We start from the raw sequence: 16,294 nt of genomic DNA on the forward strand, positions 1-16,294 counted from the left end.
GAAGACGTACATCAGAGTATGTGTTTATGCATGATTTATGTCCAGCCCAGTAAAACCTTTAATGCACAGCTGGGGATGATCCTTAAGGAATCACTACATTAACTATACAATAAATGAATTATTATACTTGAATATTCATTCTAAGTGACCCAATTAGATTTTATTTGACTCACAATTCTGTGATAATTGAGATAAGTACAATATGATGGTGACAGTGTCTCATCAGTAGAATCCAGACACAACTTCCACTATTAATGAAGGTCTACAGCTAAAAGGTCAGTGCACAAAGTTCATAAATCTTAAAAGTAGGGTATCGAGGAAATGGATCAGATCTGCTCAAGAGGAGAAAGAATTGTGGGAGCTTGAACTGCCAAACATATCTAGTATAATAATTTGGAAAGTTTCCAAGATAACTTGAATATAGAAACAAGTAAATAACACAAAAACTAAATACATAAAGATTATGTTGGGTACCTCAGCTGTCAGAAATGTACAGGAACAGTACCTTGAACACAGGGTGCACTGAGGGTAGCTGCCTGAGTGTGGCAACAAAGAATAACTCTGCAATGAAGTGGGTTCGCAGTAAGTGAGTAACCAACTCGAAATAGTTAAAGTCAGCACTGCGCACATAAGTCTTCGCCAAGAGCCAGCAGACAGAGTCGCTGGGCAGGAATATGGGGTTTTCTGGTCCTGCCTTCTGCTCAAGATATAACGAGGAAACAAAATGCATTAATAAAGACCCACTATCTTTTGTACAGCTTCTGTCACTGGGTTTAGAAAATGTTTAACATTCACATTCAAGATAATCCCTCACCATGTTATGATGCCAAAGTAACAAAACAGCAAAAATGTAGTCCCTATATCAAAACTTTCATTAATCATAAGGGGGATTATTGATAAACCTTCAAAGGTATTATAATTAATTAAACGTAATTAGTCTATTGTAAAGCCTACACATATCTTAATTTAGATTGCCCAATTGGAATTAAAAAAAACAGGTTAGTCAACTTCAGACAACTTCTTATTGCACTAAATAAGTTTTGTATTACAAATGTTTAAACAATGTTTGAAATATGTATTATTGGGTATTTTAGATAAGTTAGTAATTCCATGAATCTGACACCTGGATGGCAATGGGCATCAGGTTTTCTTCATTATCCAAATACAAAAGGCAGAGAGGAGCAGGAAGGTATTGTTTTTTGTTATCAATAATATTGGTTTCAATGCCATCAAGCAGTTCATAGTCCACCAGATAGATAGTTCCTTTCTGTGGAAACAAAATTAAATGAGTTAATTTTGCTTTTTGTCTTTACAAACCTAAATGAGATGCTACAGTACTTGACAAATTTATTAATGCTAAGAAATGGAAGACTTATTTGGTTGACTTCAAAAAGAAAAAAGAAAGGTTTTTTGATGTATTTGTTAATGCTTTCACAGACTGATTATTATTATTTCATGATCGTGCTCCAGGCACCTGGGCTGAATTCTGGCCTCAGGAATCCTTTTCTGTGGTGTTTTCATGTTTTCCCACTGTTGTGAGCGTTGTAAGTGTTGCTTTTCTAAAGTCTCCCCCTCCTTTATATCATATGTGTTTAATGTTTATACAAAGTACAATATCTAGGCCTCTCTGACCACTTAGCTATTCTTTTCAATTTAGAATTACCTGTTTTAAACACTTCCCCCTCACTCTCTGTAAATTTCCACAACTTGCGATCAATTGATCAGCCTAGGTTTGCAAATTCCGTTCTGTCCTCCTTATCTTGTTTCTCTTCCTCTGATCCTCTAGAGGACAAAAATACATTTGCTTGATAGTTGTCTTTTATTTATCCTCAACATTTTTGTGCCTCTAAAAACTTCCACCATTTTTTTCTCTGTCCCCTGGTACACTGACCATCTGTGATTTATGAAGGCAGTCACAAACTTGATCGTTTGTGGGGTCCTTCTGGCCTAAATGTACATGATCAGGCTTGGAGAGATTACTTGTCTAAATATATGGATACGATAAAGTCTGCTAGATCCACCTACTTCTCTCACAATATTGAAAATCACCATAACAACCCCAGGCATCTTTTCTCCACCATCAACAGACTGCTAAAGCCTAACTGCCCCACTGAGTTACCTGCTCATCACAACTTTGGAACACATCCTTAGATTTCTTTAGCTCCAAGATCAACAACATCCTGCATCACATTCTCTAAACTACACATATCATTTCCACACCTGCTCCCTCCTCATCCAACTTTTCTGGTTCCCTTCTCTCCAGCTTCTCTCTTCTTGACTCAGCATCCCTCAGTAAACTAGTTACACACATGAAATCCACCACCTCTATTTTAGATCCCATTCCCATCCCTTTGTTTCAGTCCTGTTTCTCTTCTTTCTGCCCTGTTGTCCTCAATATAATAAATTAATCCTTGAGCACTGATGTTGTACCAATGGTCCTGAAAAATGCTGCCATTACCCCCACGCCAAAAAAGCATACCATGGCTCTGGAAAATCGAAACAATTTTCGCCCCATCTACAACTTACCCTTTCTTGCAAAAATTCTAGAATGTGGTGTCACATTTCAATTACATAACCACCTCACAAAAAACAACCTTTTCGAACCCCTCCATCTGGCTTCCATCAACTTCACAGCACAGAAACTGCCCTAGTCAAAGTCACCAACGATCTTCTGATAGCTTCTGATTCTGGTCCTCTTTCTATACTCATCCTTCTTGATCTCAGTACTGCTTTAGACACTGTTAAACATAACATCTTACTTTCTCTTCTTGAGACTGTGTTTGGAGTTTCTGATACTGGCCTTAAATGGTTCAAGTCTTACCTCACTGATTGCTGTCACTTTGTCTCTCTTGGCAGATTTAGTTCTGAAATTTGTCTTATTAAGTCTGGTGTTCCTCAGGGCTCGATATTGGGTTCTCTACTTTTCAGTATTTACATGTTTCCACTTGGTCAGCTTTTAAGATCACATGGCCTCAACTATAATTTCTATGCTGGTGATACTCAAATATACATCCATACCAAACCTGACACTGATGTGGCTGCCTCTATTCTATCTAATTGCATCTCTGACTTAAAACTTGGATGACTCAAAACTTCCTTCATCTTAACTGTGACAAGACTGAAGTCATGCTTATTGGCACCCCCATCAACTTAGTAAAGCCAATCCTGTAACCCTATCTGTAAATGGTTCTGTACTTGAGCTTCAATCTAAATTGAAAACTTTGGGGTGATATTTGATTCAGGCTTAACATTCAACCCACATCTGCAGCATATTCTTAAAACATTTTTCTTTCACCTCAGAAACATTGCTAGACTACACCCTATACTATCACTAACCGTGGCTGAAAAGCTGATCAACAGATTTGTCTTCTCCCGAATTGACAAGTGTAATGCTCTACTTGCTGGGGTATCTAAATCCACAGTGAAAAAACTCCAGTATGTCCAAAATTCGGCAGCATTACTCCTATCCTAGAGTCCTTGCACTAGCTTCCTGTCAAGTTTCATGTCTAGTTTAAAATCCTCATGCTCACCTATAAGGCTCTGCATGGCTTGGCACCTAAGTACCTCTCTGATCTATTATGGCCCTATTCCCAATCTTGCAACCTTCGCTCTTCTAATTCTGCCCTCCTTACTGTCTCCCAGGTCCGTCCACATTGTATGGGTGACAGGGCCCTCTCCTGTTATGCCCCCAAGCACTGGAACTCTCTGCCCAAGGATATCAGAGAGTCACGTTCTCTGAACTCCTTCAAATCCAGACTCAAAACCTTCTTCTTTAGAAGAGCCTTAACTGAACTGCTTCCATTTTTTACCCCTCTGCTCCTACTGTATTTAGTACCACTACTGTGACCCCTTCATATTCTCATCGTGTTCATCTTGTATATTTTTTATTGTTTATTTTTAATAGTTTTTGTTGCTGTTGTCATTCTGTAAAGCACTTTGAGAAGCCACCTTAAAGGCCATATGCAAAATAAAGTTTATTATTCTTAATATAACGCAAATAGTGGGAGAAAATATCTGTTAGGAAATATTCACCTTAATATTCAACATTTACTGTAGCTGTTGTAGAGGCTGATTAACAGGATTTCACCTACCAAGTTTCACTTGGAGCAATAAGCAATAAGTCTTGTAACTACACGTTCCTTTTTTTATGCACCACGTGACAAGTGATTTATGGTTTTGTGTTGTGGTAATTTTGGTTGACCTGAGATTGTGAATTCTTCCACAGCTCTGTTGTAAGGCAGCTCCTGAGGCTTTGACTCTTTCCCAGAGTATGTACGGTATACTCCGGGACTGGACACGGTAGCCATCTAGATCTTTCTTTGCCCCTTCCAAGGTTTATAAGAGAACTAAAGAAAAGTACAGATGCAACCATCTAGAATGTGCATCACATCTTACACTAACTGTAAGCAAACTGCAGTATATCTGAGTTTTGGCCAGTGTTCTGCAATCAGTTCTGGAAACTGTTTAAAACAAATGTGTAGGTGGCGTGTGTATTCAATTAGATGTTATTGAAATAGCAGTTTTATTTAATCAGTGTTTTTCTTAGTTTAATAATAATATGCCTTGAACACATACTGTAACATTTCATATAAACAATTATGTAAACAAAAATAATATATATATAGACTAGTTACTGTTGAAAGAAATGTGTAAAGTTTTTTTCTGAAAAGGAATTAGATGTCATGAATGGAGACTGGATAGGACCTTGTTTTTTTAATGTGCCTGGTTTCATGGACATTCTCAGTAAACAAGGAATTTAATGGAGTGACTATAAACTAAAACAACTGAAATTTCTAATGATTTAAGGGATGCACCACTGAAACATTTAATTTCATTTTAATGATTGCTTGCAAAGAGCTGTTTAAAAGAATGCATCTAGATGAAGGCAGTGTAGATGACAGTGTTAATACTGTCGCTGTCATTTTCCATCACCCCACTAAAAACATTGGTAGAGGTCTCTTTGTAATGTAAATCAATCCAGAAACCAGTCATTCTAATGCCCCATAGTCTTTTGTCTTTAGAAATATTCCGTGATGTCAAGAGATTCTAATATTTGTAGTATCTACTATCAGGTGGGAATTAATCAAGATTCAAAATTGATAATCAAAATCTCCCAATGTACAAAATGGAGCCAAGAAATGCTTTACAAAGAAATATTTTTTCTGGTTGAGTTTGCATGGAACATAATGAAATGTATCCTAAATCAGCACATTCCACTTTTTTCATTGTCAAAACGCTACTGAAAAATTGACCCTGTTTAGTAATACTGTATACTCACCATCATCACTGCTACAACACATGTATGATGTACAATATTACACTGTAACCAGTATTGACAGTTAAAAAAGACAGAAATTATAAAACAAATTTGAAACTAGTTATTATCTCTTTCTACTTCTTCTATTTCACATACGCATGTGAGATAATGGTGTGCCCACTGGGTGTTGTGCATAGATTACTGAGGCTGTAAAGACTTGAAGTGAGCTCTGGGGGCCTTTTTCACGTTGCAAGAAATGGCCAGATAAGTTTAGTAAACATATTGATAAAAGTCTGTATTTTCAGTTCCACAGAGCAAGAGCAAATTGTATCCAGTTAAGTACCTATAGCAACATATCTACTATTCTTAACCTGCTCCATGCAGGTTGGTTTAAAGTGTGCCTGACCTTGTGGTTAGGAGCTCAACTCACAAACTAATCAGACCCCCGCCAAAAATGATGTCACCTTTCTTCAGGGACATAGCTGACGTTGAAGCAGCTGTCAGGAGATCTTTGTGGGAAGAAAGTAAACTTAGAGATCACCAAAACATTTTACAGTTCTCTGATAATTATTATTTGAACATAACTGTTATGACCATGCCCCACACCATCAATTGCACTCATTACCTCATTTTCCAATCATGTCCCTTTCCTTCACTATTTAAACTCCTAGTTCCCACACTTCCTCGCTTGGTATTAAAGTCACTGGCTAGTGAGTTTGCTGCTTGCTTGGTTAAATGCTCACTGCACACTTTACCTGGAACGATTATCCCAGATTTAGACCTCTCCCTTCGACCTTTGGACTCTGCCCTTTTGGATTGCGCCTCTTGGATTCTAACATGTACCACATAGGGTTAATCTTTTTATTGACATACTGTTGTAACAATAACCCCCTCAGAATAACATATCTTCAGAACCTGCATGTTTTGTTTTTTAAAAAAGACTATAAATCAGATATCATGTGTAAGAGGACCCGGGGAAGGGTCATCTCTAACCGGTATTTCAGGAACGAAACACTGAAAATACTAGATATGGACCTTAGCAAAATTGCAGCCAAAAAGAATCAGCTGACCAGTAAATGGAAAGGGTCTACCCTGAGAAACAATGAGACACAGCTGAGCCGCATCAGGAACCGAAATATAAGTGCCCCGGAGGCAGTGAACAGGGCGGAAGCTGGTAAGGTGAATGCGGTTTGGAGGAAAAGAGAGGAAAGAGGTGCATGTTAAAGATCGGGCTAAGGAATAACGGACTACTGAAAGGAGAAAAGGTTTATGGTTTTGGATTACGGACACTGGTTAAGGATACATCGCGGATTGGCTTTATTATGGACTTTTGGAACTCGGATCGGATCAGGACTAAGGGAACGGATTACGGACTGTATTTGGAAGACAGTTGGAGGAAGAAACGCCACGAAACTCAGGAAAGAAAAGTGTGGTGTGAGTACTACCTTCATTTACATAAACTTTCCCCCGGAGACACCACACATGTTAAAATGGCATTCTGGTAAATTGTATTCAATTATTCAAACCAATTATAATTCCTATTCAAGTGGTGATTCCATTTATTAACGATTTATTTATTACTACATCCATTATTATAATTAAATAAACTGTGCTATCTAATAAATACAATTTTAATTTAGTATAAATCTTATTTATTTATTTTTTATTAAAGAAAGAGTTTTTATTATCCCCAAGAGGCAATTAGTTAAAGTTCATCTTGTTCAATGGCCAGGATTTGACTTAAGGTCTTCCTTGTGCAGGTAAGAATTCTACTGCTGAAACACCAATGCAAACCAACAGATCTCTCTGTTTGGACAAGCTACAGTAAAATAAAAATTACAATTGTCGCTTAGTGATGGGTGTAATGGATTGAACGTTTCACAGTCCTTTACATTGTATAGAAACATTATACATATTTTGTTAAGAAGTGAATCTAGATACAATGGGGAACACCACTGATTGAATGCCAGTGTCAACATTTCCAGCTTCAAAGCAAGGGGAGGTTTGCTGAATTGTAGTGGTCCCAGATTCAGTGATCAAAGCAATCTTATAGTTTACCTTGGTTAACCTTAATTAATAAAGTTCTGGGGATTGTCAGTCAACAGTCCAGGAACATAGCATAAAACACATAGCTTTAAAAGAACAGACAGAAACCAAAAGAGAAAAGGGCAGAAACAAAAGAAAGAGGATGGGAGAGAAGGTGAGAGCTCATTGTCCAGATCATTCAGAAAGAACAAATTGGAGCTAGGTATCTGTACTTTATTAAGAGTGCTTGCTATTCTGTTGTTGTTAGGAACTTTGATTTCCTGTGTAAAGAATCCCTCTCCTGGTATGTGGGTGCATTTATAGAATAAAGAGATAGGTTCTCATTCATTTTGTGATATATTGGTTTAAAGAGAGAAATGTATCTGCAGGTTGTATTCTGTTTAGTTTAGAAGGCAGTTCTTTTTTTTGGTTATTTAAGAATTAAATACTTTGTATCGGTATGAGGTTTTTCTGGATGTTTAGGATGTTAGGCCACTGGCTCACTTTATTTGTAAGTTTGTAAATAGTGTAACTTGTGTGTTGTATGTTTTTGTTACATAAACAATATATTAACTTTTAATAATGTGCTGATTTGTCTAACAGCCACAGCTGTGGTACTTTAATGATTCACTGCTCCACCTGGCAGTTTTACTGAGTAGTATAGTCCTGCATCAGATTATTTAAATAAAATAATTATTTTAAAAAATAATCTGAGAGCTGCGTTGCTGTTCACCATGTTCACCATCACCATGTGATGCTTATTGCAATATACCACCTGACACCTCATGGCAGCATCTGTACCTGTCTCAAACTTTGCTCTGGTATACAAATGCTTCTCTGAAATGTCTCAGTGTCTCAGAAGAATTCTTAGCACCTAATATTACAGATCTGTTTCTCCTTAAATAATTAGGTTGTTGGCTTTAATGGAGAATGGGGAGAACTCACACTGATTACTCCATTCTTCTTCCCTATTGGACAGCTTCCCGAACTGTTACCCAATAGAGTTTGGAGGAGATCTAAACGATATTCCCCCCCCCCTTTTCTGAATCACCTAGCTATTCAAGTGCATCTTCTTGTATATCTCCTTACCCAGTCTATTTATCCCGGTTATTGAGACATGATCACACATTATATATTGTCTGAATACATTTCGCTTATACTTCGCTCAGTCAAACTCACTTTTGTGTGTGATGTGTGTAGCGGCAATGCTTGTTAATAAGACAGAATTAAGTGTTGCTGTGCTTTCCCAAATGAGGCCCCATCTCTCTCTTCATCTCTGTGGCTGCACTATTCATGCAGGCTGATTTAAAGATGTTTTCTTTTGATAAGGACAGCTCCCAAATGGGGATGCACAGCTAAGCCTGGCTATCATGATCAACGGTTATCCATTGGCGCCTATATGTCTAGGACTTCTGGACTGCATTCCTAAGTGTCAGTAGTAAGTGACTCATATCTCACCTTGATCAACCAATCAGGGACTGGTAGGGCCGAGTAACCCACGTGGGTCTCTGATGCCCACGAAACTTTCAGCCAATGAATGAGCTGAAGTTCCTCCAGGTAAAAACAGGCAACACAGAGAAGAATTCGTAGGAGAATCTCTCAGGAGAATTCCAGGGGTGCGAGACTATTCTAAAGAATTCCAGGGCAGGACGGCCCAGGAGCAGAAAGGCTCCCAAGGGCAGGACATTCTCACAGCGCGCCTCCTGACCATCCTGAGACTCAGCCCGGACAACCACGGAATGGCCAGTGTGTCCAAGTGCCAGAACTTTCCTCTGTTCTAAGAGTCGAGAGTGGAGGTTGCCAGAGAGTAACCAGAGGATACACCCAAGGTTAGCATCAGCGGCAAGCCTCGTGAACAGGTCAGAACTGTGGACAGCTGAATCAGTATTCAGAACTAGCGCATCATCAGGAACGAACCGGTCTTCTTCCTGGCCTGCTGGGACCCACAGTCATCTTTTCTCCTGTGCACAACTTCGCTAGTTAAAGCCAACACTAACTAGCCTGTCTTCAGAGAGCAGCGCAGCAGGAATCTCTCCAGCCGCACAGAGCACTGCTTGGCACCAAGCCAGAGAGCGCGGATTGGACAGCAACAAGCCTGCAACTGTTTCTTTGTGCCTGCAGGAGATCTGAATCCCCAGAGATTGGATGAGTATTCAACTTCACTGCATTACTGCTCGAGAATTCAATTGTTATCCCAACCAGTTGATATCAATTTAATTCCTAAGAGTTATGTACTTGTTTTGAGTATCTAATGTAGAAGTTATAACCAAGTTCCTTTACGAAACGGTCTAAATGTTTTACGGAATGTATGTCCTCTTTATGATAAAGTATTACATTCTTTGACCTTCTCATACAACAATACAGTGCACTGCTAAAGTCAACTATTGAATCCTTGCCTGACTTATACATTTATTTAACACCAAGCAAATAACAATGTTGTTTTAATATTCATCATTAACACTATACAATGTATACAATCTGTGATGGAAGAGAGGGAGAGGATTAATTCAACTTGAAGTCTCCAAGTTCATCAATTGGAAGTAGGGACAATTTATTTCTGTGTTTAGAGACCTGCTATTCTCAATATGTTACACTCCAGGAAGAAACAACTGGCTTCTCTTCATTGCTCTTCATTGCGTCTCTTTCTTAGCAATGAAGAGCAATGACGACAAACAATCCCCTTAGATATATTGCATCTCAGAATTATCTGCCTGAAGAAGGGAATGCTGAAAGCAGAGGTTTGTTCCCCAAATCCGCTCCTAGAGAATACTGCTCCCAGAGTATAACCATAATCAGGTGTGTAATTACATTCAACAGTATATTTGCTGGTAAAAACACCAGTTATAATCCATGAAGGAAAATCCCTCCAGGACGGTACTCTGGAACATGCTGAGAATTACAAGTTGCACCAGCGTATGTTTATTGTTTTAAATAATTGAATTCATGAACTACACAGTAAGGACACAAGTCATTTGTGTAGATGTAAGACTTGCAGCTGATTTGAATTATAGAGAATCCGGAGAACCACTTGGAATTACAAAATTCTGGGTTCATTTTTAGATTCCATTGCTTTTTAATTCTAAGTACTAATGTAAAGGACTAAAACACTGTCATTCTATAAATTTGAAGAAAATTAATCTCCTAACAAATTAAAGTCAGTACTGTCACTGCTTTAGGTAACTGAGAACCGTTGCTTTTGTTTTAGATAAGGTTTGTGACTCTTGGAAGAGTAAACAATTTTAACTTCAAAGCAGAAAGGACATTTGTTGAGGTCTGGGGGGTCTCTTGAGCAGAAACAATTGTAAAGTTTACCTTAATATATCTACAGTAGGTAAGTTGTGGATTAATAATTGTCAAGTAGCAGTACAGACACACACAATATATGATTACATTACGAGCAGGAGTTAGGAAAGTAAGAAACAAGAAGCAGAGAAGAGAGAGGAGTCTGGGGGAGTTGAGACTTGAAGATTGCGACGGACGAGAGCGCCTACTTCATGATCATCCAAACCAACCCTGACCGGAGCTAAGTATTTGAACCTTGCTAGAGAGCATGTGCTTTCCTGTGTTTTTAGGGAACTTGGGTTTCCTGGGTAAAAGATACCTCAGTTAGAAATGTCTTTCCAGCTTAGGGCTGCCATATAAATGGCCTACCCTGTGCTCTGACCCCAAGTTTCTCTCCCTGTCTGTGTGTCGCACGGAGAGCAAGCTGGGGTATGAGAAAAGACAAATTCCTAATGCAAGAAATTGTATATGGCCAATAAAGTGATCTTATCTTTTCACTTATCTTAGGGTGCATTTCTATGGATAGGGATGTAGGCTCCCATTTATTTTGTGGCATCCGGGGTGCAGAGAGAGATGTAACTGCAGGTTGCTTTGTATTTAGTTAGAAGGCAGCTTTTATCCTATCTCTCTTATCTCTTTCTATCCCCGGGACTATTAATGACAACTTTTCCACCCTACAGGATGATCCCTCAATTGGGGCCTTCTTTTCGGACCACCCCATCATCTCATATCGCCAACCACCTCATCTGCTGTGAACCTTCTTGTTCACAGCTCCCTTGATCGCCCTCAGCAATCACATCAGGCACTGTCCCTTGCAACAGAGCTCGCTGTATCACCTGTAAGTACATATCTAACACCACCTCCTTCAAGGCCCCTCAGGACAATTCCGGACCACCCAGATGGCATCTTGTACCTCCAGCAACCTTATTTACTGTATCTCTTGCAGTAAATGCCCAGCCATTGACATTGGGGAAACAGGAAGGAGATTCGGAGACCGCTCCAGAGAACATGTTAGGGCTGTGATTAAAGATTTCTCCAAGCTCATTGTTTTACATTTCACCTCTGATGGCCATGGTCACACTAATCTCTTTGTCTGTGTTCTCAATGATGGTTTTCCTAGCTCCCACATCAGAAAGACTACAGAAACTAAATTAATTCTGCAGCTAGGATCACACCTTCCCACTTCTCTTAACGACAGACTACTTTTCATCTAAATTCTCTCTATTCATTGTAGGTTTCATTTCACACCTCTCTTCACCTATCCTGACTTCACACCTCCTGATTGGCCTCTCTGTCTGTCCCCTGCTCCCGCCTCTCGCTCCTCCTCTCTCCCAGCTTTTGTTCTCCTGCTACATTGCCTTTGCTTACTGCCCTGTCTTTCTCACATATGAAGAAGGCTCCACGGCTGAAACGTTGTGTTTTTTTTTCTTCTCTTTTCAGCATGGAATAAACCTATTACTTATCTCTTATGTGGCCTCAGTAAGGATATAGAGTTTAATCCTTAGTAGCACTCTGGGGGTGACCTTTTTTTTCTGGGTGACTAGAATCTTAGGTCTCTGAAACGCCTTGTTTGTAAATACTGTACATAGAGTAACTTGTGTGTTGTATGTTTTATGTGAGTAGTGTAGTTTGTGTCTTTTCATAGTAATAAATATTTGTTTAATCAAGGGTGCCTGGATTATTACTCCTCTCAACAAACCTGTGACAGAGAACAAAAAATTCACGTGCCTCTAATTATACCAGCTGCTTGGTTATATTCTAGAGAAATCACTTAAGTTGGGGGTTATGAATAATTATTTCACTTATGAATTAAACCACTCAGTCAAATCTTGATTTTCACCATTTTTGTAACCCCCTATTTGTAACAATACACTAATTCATACTGTATAATGTTTTAAGCAATTTACAGTCATACTCACCTCCAATTCTTCCTGAAGGGAGCTAGATTTTTCCAGGAATTCATGGACCATGTCATTGGTAACTGGGAAGTTTGGTGGGATCTGTTTGCACTGTTTGATCAGTATGGGGTTGGTGCCATTTAGATACTGGTATCCAAAAAAACTGTCTTCCTTCCAATATTTTTGCACTTTCTCTGTATTAACAACAAGAACATGCTTTTACATGTAAAATATCATGGGTTGGTGTTTTTACTGCCATCCTCAAGCTCACGCTCACTGCTAAGACCTTCAATATATTTATAAACTTTGAGAAACATAGAAGCACTCTTTTATTGCCTATTTGTTCCTGCTTGCCTTCTGCTATTATTGATGAAACTGTAAAACAGATTCTGGGTAGTCTAGTACACTTAAAGTTTCAGTGTTAAACATAGCTGTCAACAACTACTGAAATGTAATATTTCATATACCGATATCATCGTAACATTAGTCACTTTGACATTTAACATTAAAACTTAATTTAATTGGTGGATTTAAATTATCCTCCAATATTGTTTTAGCAGTTAATAAGGCTTTTTTTTAAGAAGAGGGCTGAAACCTGTAGAAGTGGAGGTAGACACAGATGGAAGCAGTCAGGTGAACAGTAAGGGAAACTACAGTACATACCAGGAAACAAGTCAGTTCTTTTCATTGTATTTTTGTCAAAAAGTTTCTGTATTGAGGGAAAAGTTAAACTACCCTGTGGGAACTTTCAGCTTGTGATACGTGATATATTTTATACACTTTTGGGACTATTTTAATTTTAAATACAAAGGAGGACTGTGCTTCCATTGGCTTTGTTGGAAAGTTGTTTATAAAATATCTGCAATAAAGATTTTTTTTTTAATTCTTTGTGGCAAACGGGTGGAAGGTGGAATGCATTTGCTCTTTCTGAATTTCTGATGGACTAATCATTTTTTTGAGTGCAAGAGTGAGTGGTAATGGTGTAGATTAATTCAATTTGTTTGCTCCTTGTAACTTTAATAAATGCTTACTACTTTACTAATTTCCAGTAATATGAGACTGCTGTTCTTAGAGCTGATTTATCCTGTAACCTTTGTGCTGTAAATCCATTTGGGCAGTGGTCACCAGGGCAGATCGTTGCAACATTATGCTCTCCAAATTAAATAAATTGTACACTTAGATCCAAGTGAGTAAATTCTTAATGAAGTGTTTTTTCTCCAGATGTTGGACAAAAAACAATTTAATGATTTTTGGGAAAGTGTAGATATGATGCCACAAGTGGTAATACATTTAAAATATTTATATAGAAAAAGGGTGTGAGCATCACAAAAGCAGATGCAGAGAAACCAAATGTCTCCAGATATGTTTTTTTTAATTCAAGATAAAGAAAACATTTGACAACTGCATTTTGGTTAATTTTGTGATCTCATCACCATCATTTTACAGTGTGTAATCTGAACTAACTACAGGTTTTTATTTATATTTTATCTTGTTCAAATTAAATACAATTTAAACAGAATATTCAGCTCATTTGGTTACAAAATATTATAAACAATTGTATACTCAAAACAATTTAGAAATATTTGTCATAAATTAATCTGTCCCTGAATTAATCTCTGAATTGCAGCTGGATAGTGAAAATGTTCTCTATCTTAACATGGTAAGCCTTTCAGGTTTTTGAACATCTCAGATTTTTGTTGGACACTTGTGCATGTAAAGCAGAATAAAATGTTCACTATAGAAATGTATATACTAAAATTCAGTTACTCATCTTCTTTATTGTGTTATTCTAAATTCAGTTCTCTCATTCTGTGTGTCTGACATTTCTTTCAGGATTTGAATTAATCTGGATCCCTTCATTTTTACTGGTAGGATTGTTCTTTCAGTGTGGTGGCCAGAACTGAATGGAATATTACAAGTGAGTTCTAGTTAATGCATTATATAATTTTCACATGAAATTGTGTGATTTATCTTTCCGGTGTTTCCACTACATGAGGTCCTCTCTTGTTTGCACACATTATGTTCCTAAATCTTTAAGGTTGGTCAGACAAGATATACTGTACCTCTTCTAAAGCCAAGCAGATTGTCCTCTAAAATGCAGTTTTCCTATATGCATCATTTAATTGCCATTCAGGACTTGTTGATTTGAATTTGGTCAAACCAAATCTATAAACAATTCCTGAGGTTTGTAAGACTGATTTATAAATCAGAAGGTCTTGTCTTAAGGTATAGTATATACCTTAAGATACATAAGGGGCGGTGCAGTGGATATGTGGCTAAGGATCTGAACCTGTGGCTGGAAGGTTGCTGGTTTGTATCCTGCGGCCGGCAGAGGAATCCTACTCCGTTGGGCCCCTGAGCAAGGCCCTTAACCCCAACTGCTCCAGGGGTGCCGTATAAATGGCTGAAACCTGTGCTCTGACCACAAGCTTCTCTCCCTGTCTGTGTGTCTCATGGAGAGTAAGCTGGGGTATGTGAAAAGACAAATTGTATATGGCCAATAAAGTGATCTTATCTTAATAATACAACACTATGCTCCAAAAGGCCCCTAGCAATAGATACTGACACCGTGTATTGTTATATTATGTACAGTATATTGTGACATTGTAATTAGTACATTTTGAGATGTGATTGGATTATTAGTTATTCACTACAGTTAATATCAAAAGTGGAATAATCCAAATTAATTTTGGATTATTCCTTAGCTAAATGCCTTAATTCAAAGTGACTAAAGTTATTATGACTTTCAATTCTAATACTTAAAAACTTTGAGTTAACTTTTAAAGTGATAACATACAACAGGCAATACCTGATATATTTGTTGTTTTGTAGTGGTTGAAGAATTTCTCGTAGATCTGCATACTCTCCCAGGAATCCCTATTGCATGTAATACCTCCCAGGCCAAGGTCTGCTAGACTGGGAATAGAGCCACAAAAATAGAATAAATAAAATCAAATAAAATAGAGAAATAAAATAGAGAAAAAAATAATTGAACTTAAATCATTGAACTGATTCATACTGACCACATGTATTTATATATAGTTGCACCTCAGTTGGATATCTCTAAGAAAGCCACTATATCAGTCATTTTTCAGTCACCCCATGACTGAAGTTATAAAGACGGTAGACAGAATTACTCTTTTCATGGCACCAGACATAGACATCTTCTGTCACTGAGACTGTGTAATAATGAAACCTTTCTGAATATTTCCTCTGTTATGACCAAAAGGTTGCATTGTTACTGACCCAATGTTTAAAGCTTCATTTGTTCACAGTTTATTGAGTTTTTTTTTTGTATTTGTGGGATCAACTGGGACCCTAATTACTTGAGGTGAGGCCTGTAAAGAGGGACTCATTTAAGCTATCATCTGTCCCCTATAAAGGTGGATGCTACGTTAAATAGCAAAGTGCTTGCATCGAGACTTGGGACTAAACATGACCAAATGAATCCTTCATAATCAGACAGAATTCCTCATATCACATGAGATCACAATATAGGAAAATATGTTCCTATTATGAATTAGCTTTGATCATAAAAAAAGCTTTGATTATCTTCAAAGGAAATACTTATCTAGATGTATGTCTAGAGGTATGGAAAGTATTGTAGGCAAAATAGCATTTTTCCTAAGTTACAATACTTTTTGCAAGTCATGTGTGCAAGAACACATCTCTACAAATCAAACTAAAACTGGGCTAACTTCAGCAGAACATTGTAAAGACACAACAGTGAAACCACACTAGTCATACTAGATAGAACCAGTTTAGTATTCATAGTATTCACACTAAATGTAAATGAAGAGGGTTAGGTAGTAGAAAAATGTCAATCATTAGA

At 37.8% G+C, this 16,294-nt stretch overlaps 1 pseudogene; it reads right to left on the reverse strand.

Annotated features, from left to right (window-relative positions):
* Positions 1-16,294, reverse strand: part of LOC138223294 (polyunsaturated fatty acid 5-lipoxygenase-like) — a 40,881-nt pseudogene that overhangs the window by 15,086 nt on the left and 9,501 nt on the right.

This window comes from Lepisosteus oculatus, chromosome 16, assembly GCF_040954835.1.
Source record: "Lepisosteus oculatus isolate fLepOcu1 chromosome 16, fLepOcu1.hap2, whole genome shotgun sequence".
NCBI lineage: Eukaryota > Metazoa > Chordata > Actinopteri > Semionotiformes > Lepisosteidae > Lepisosteus > Lepisosteus oculatus.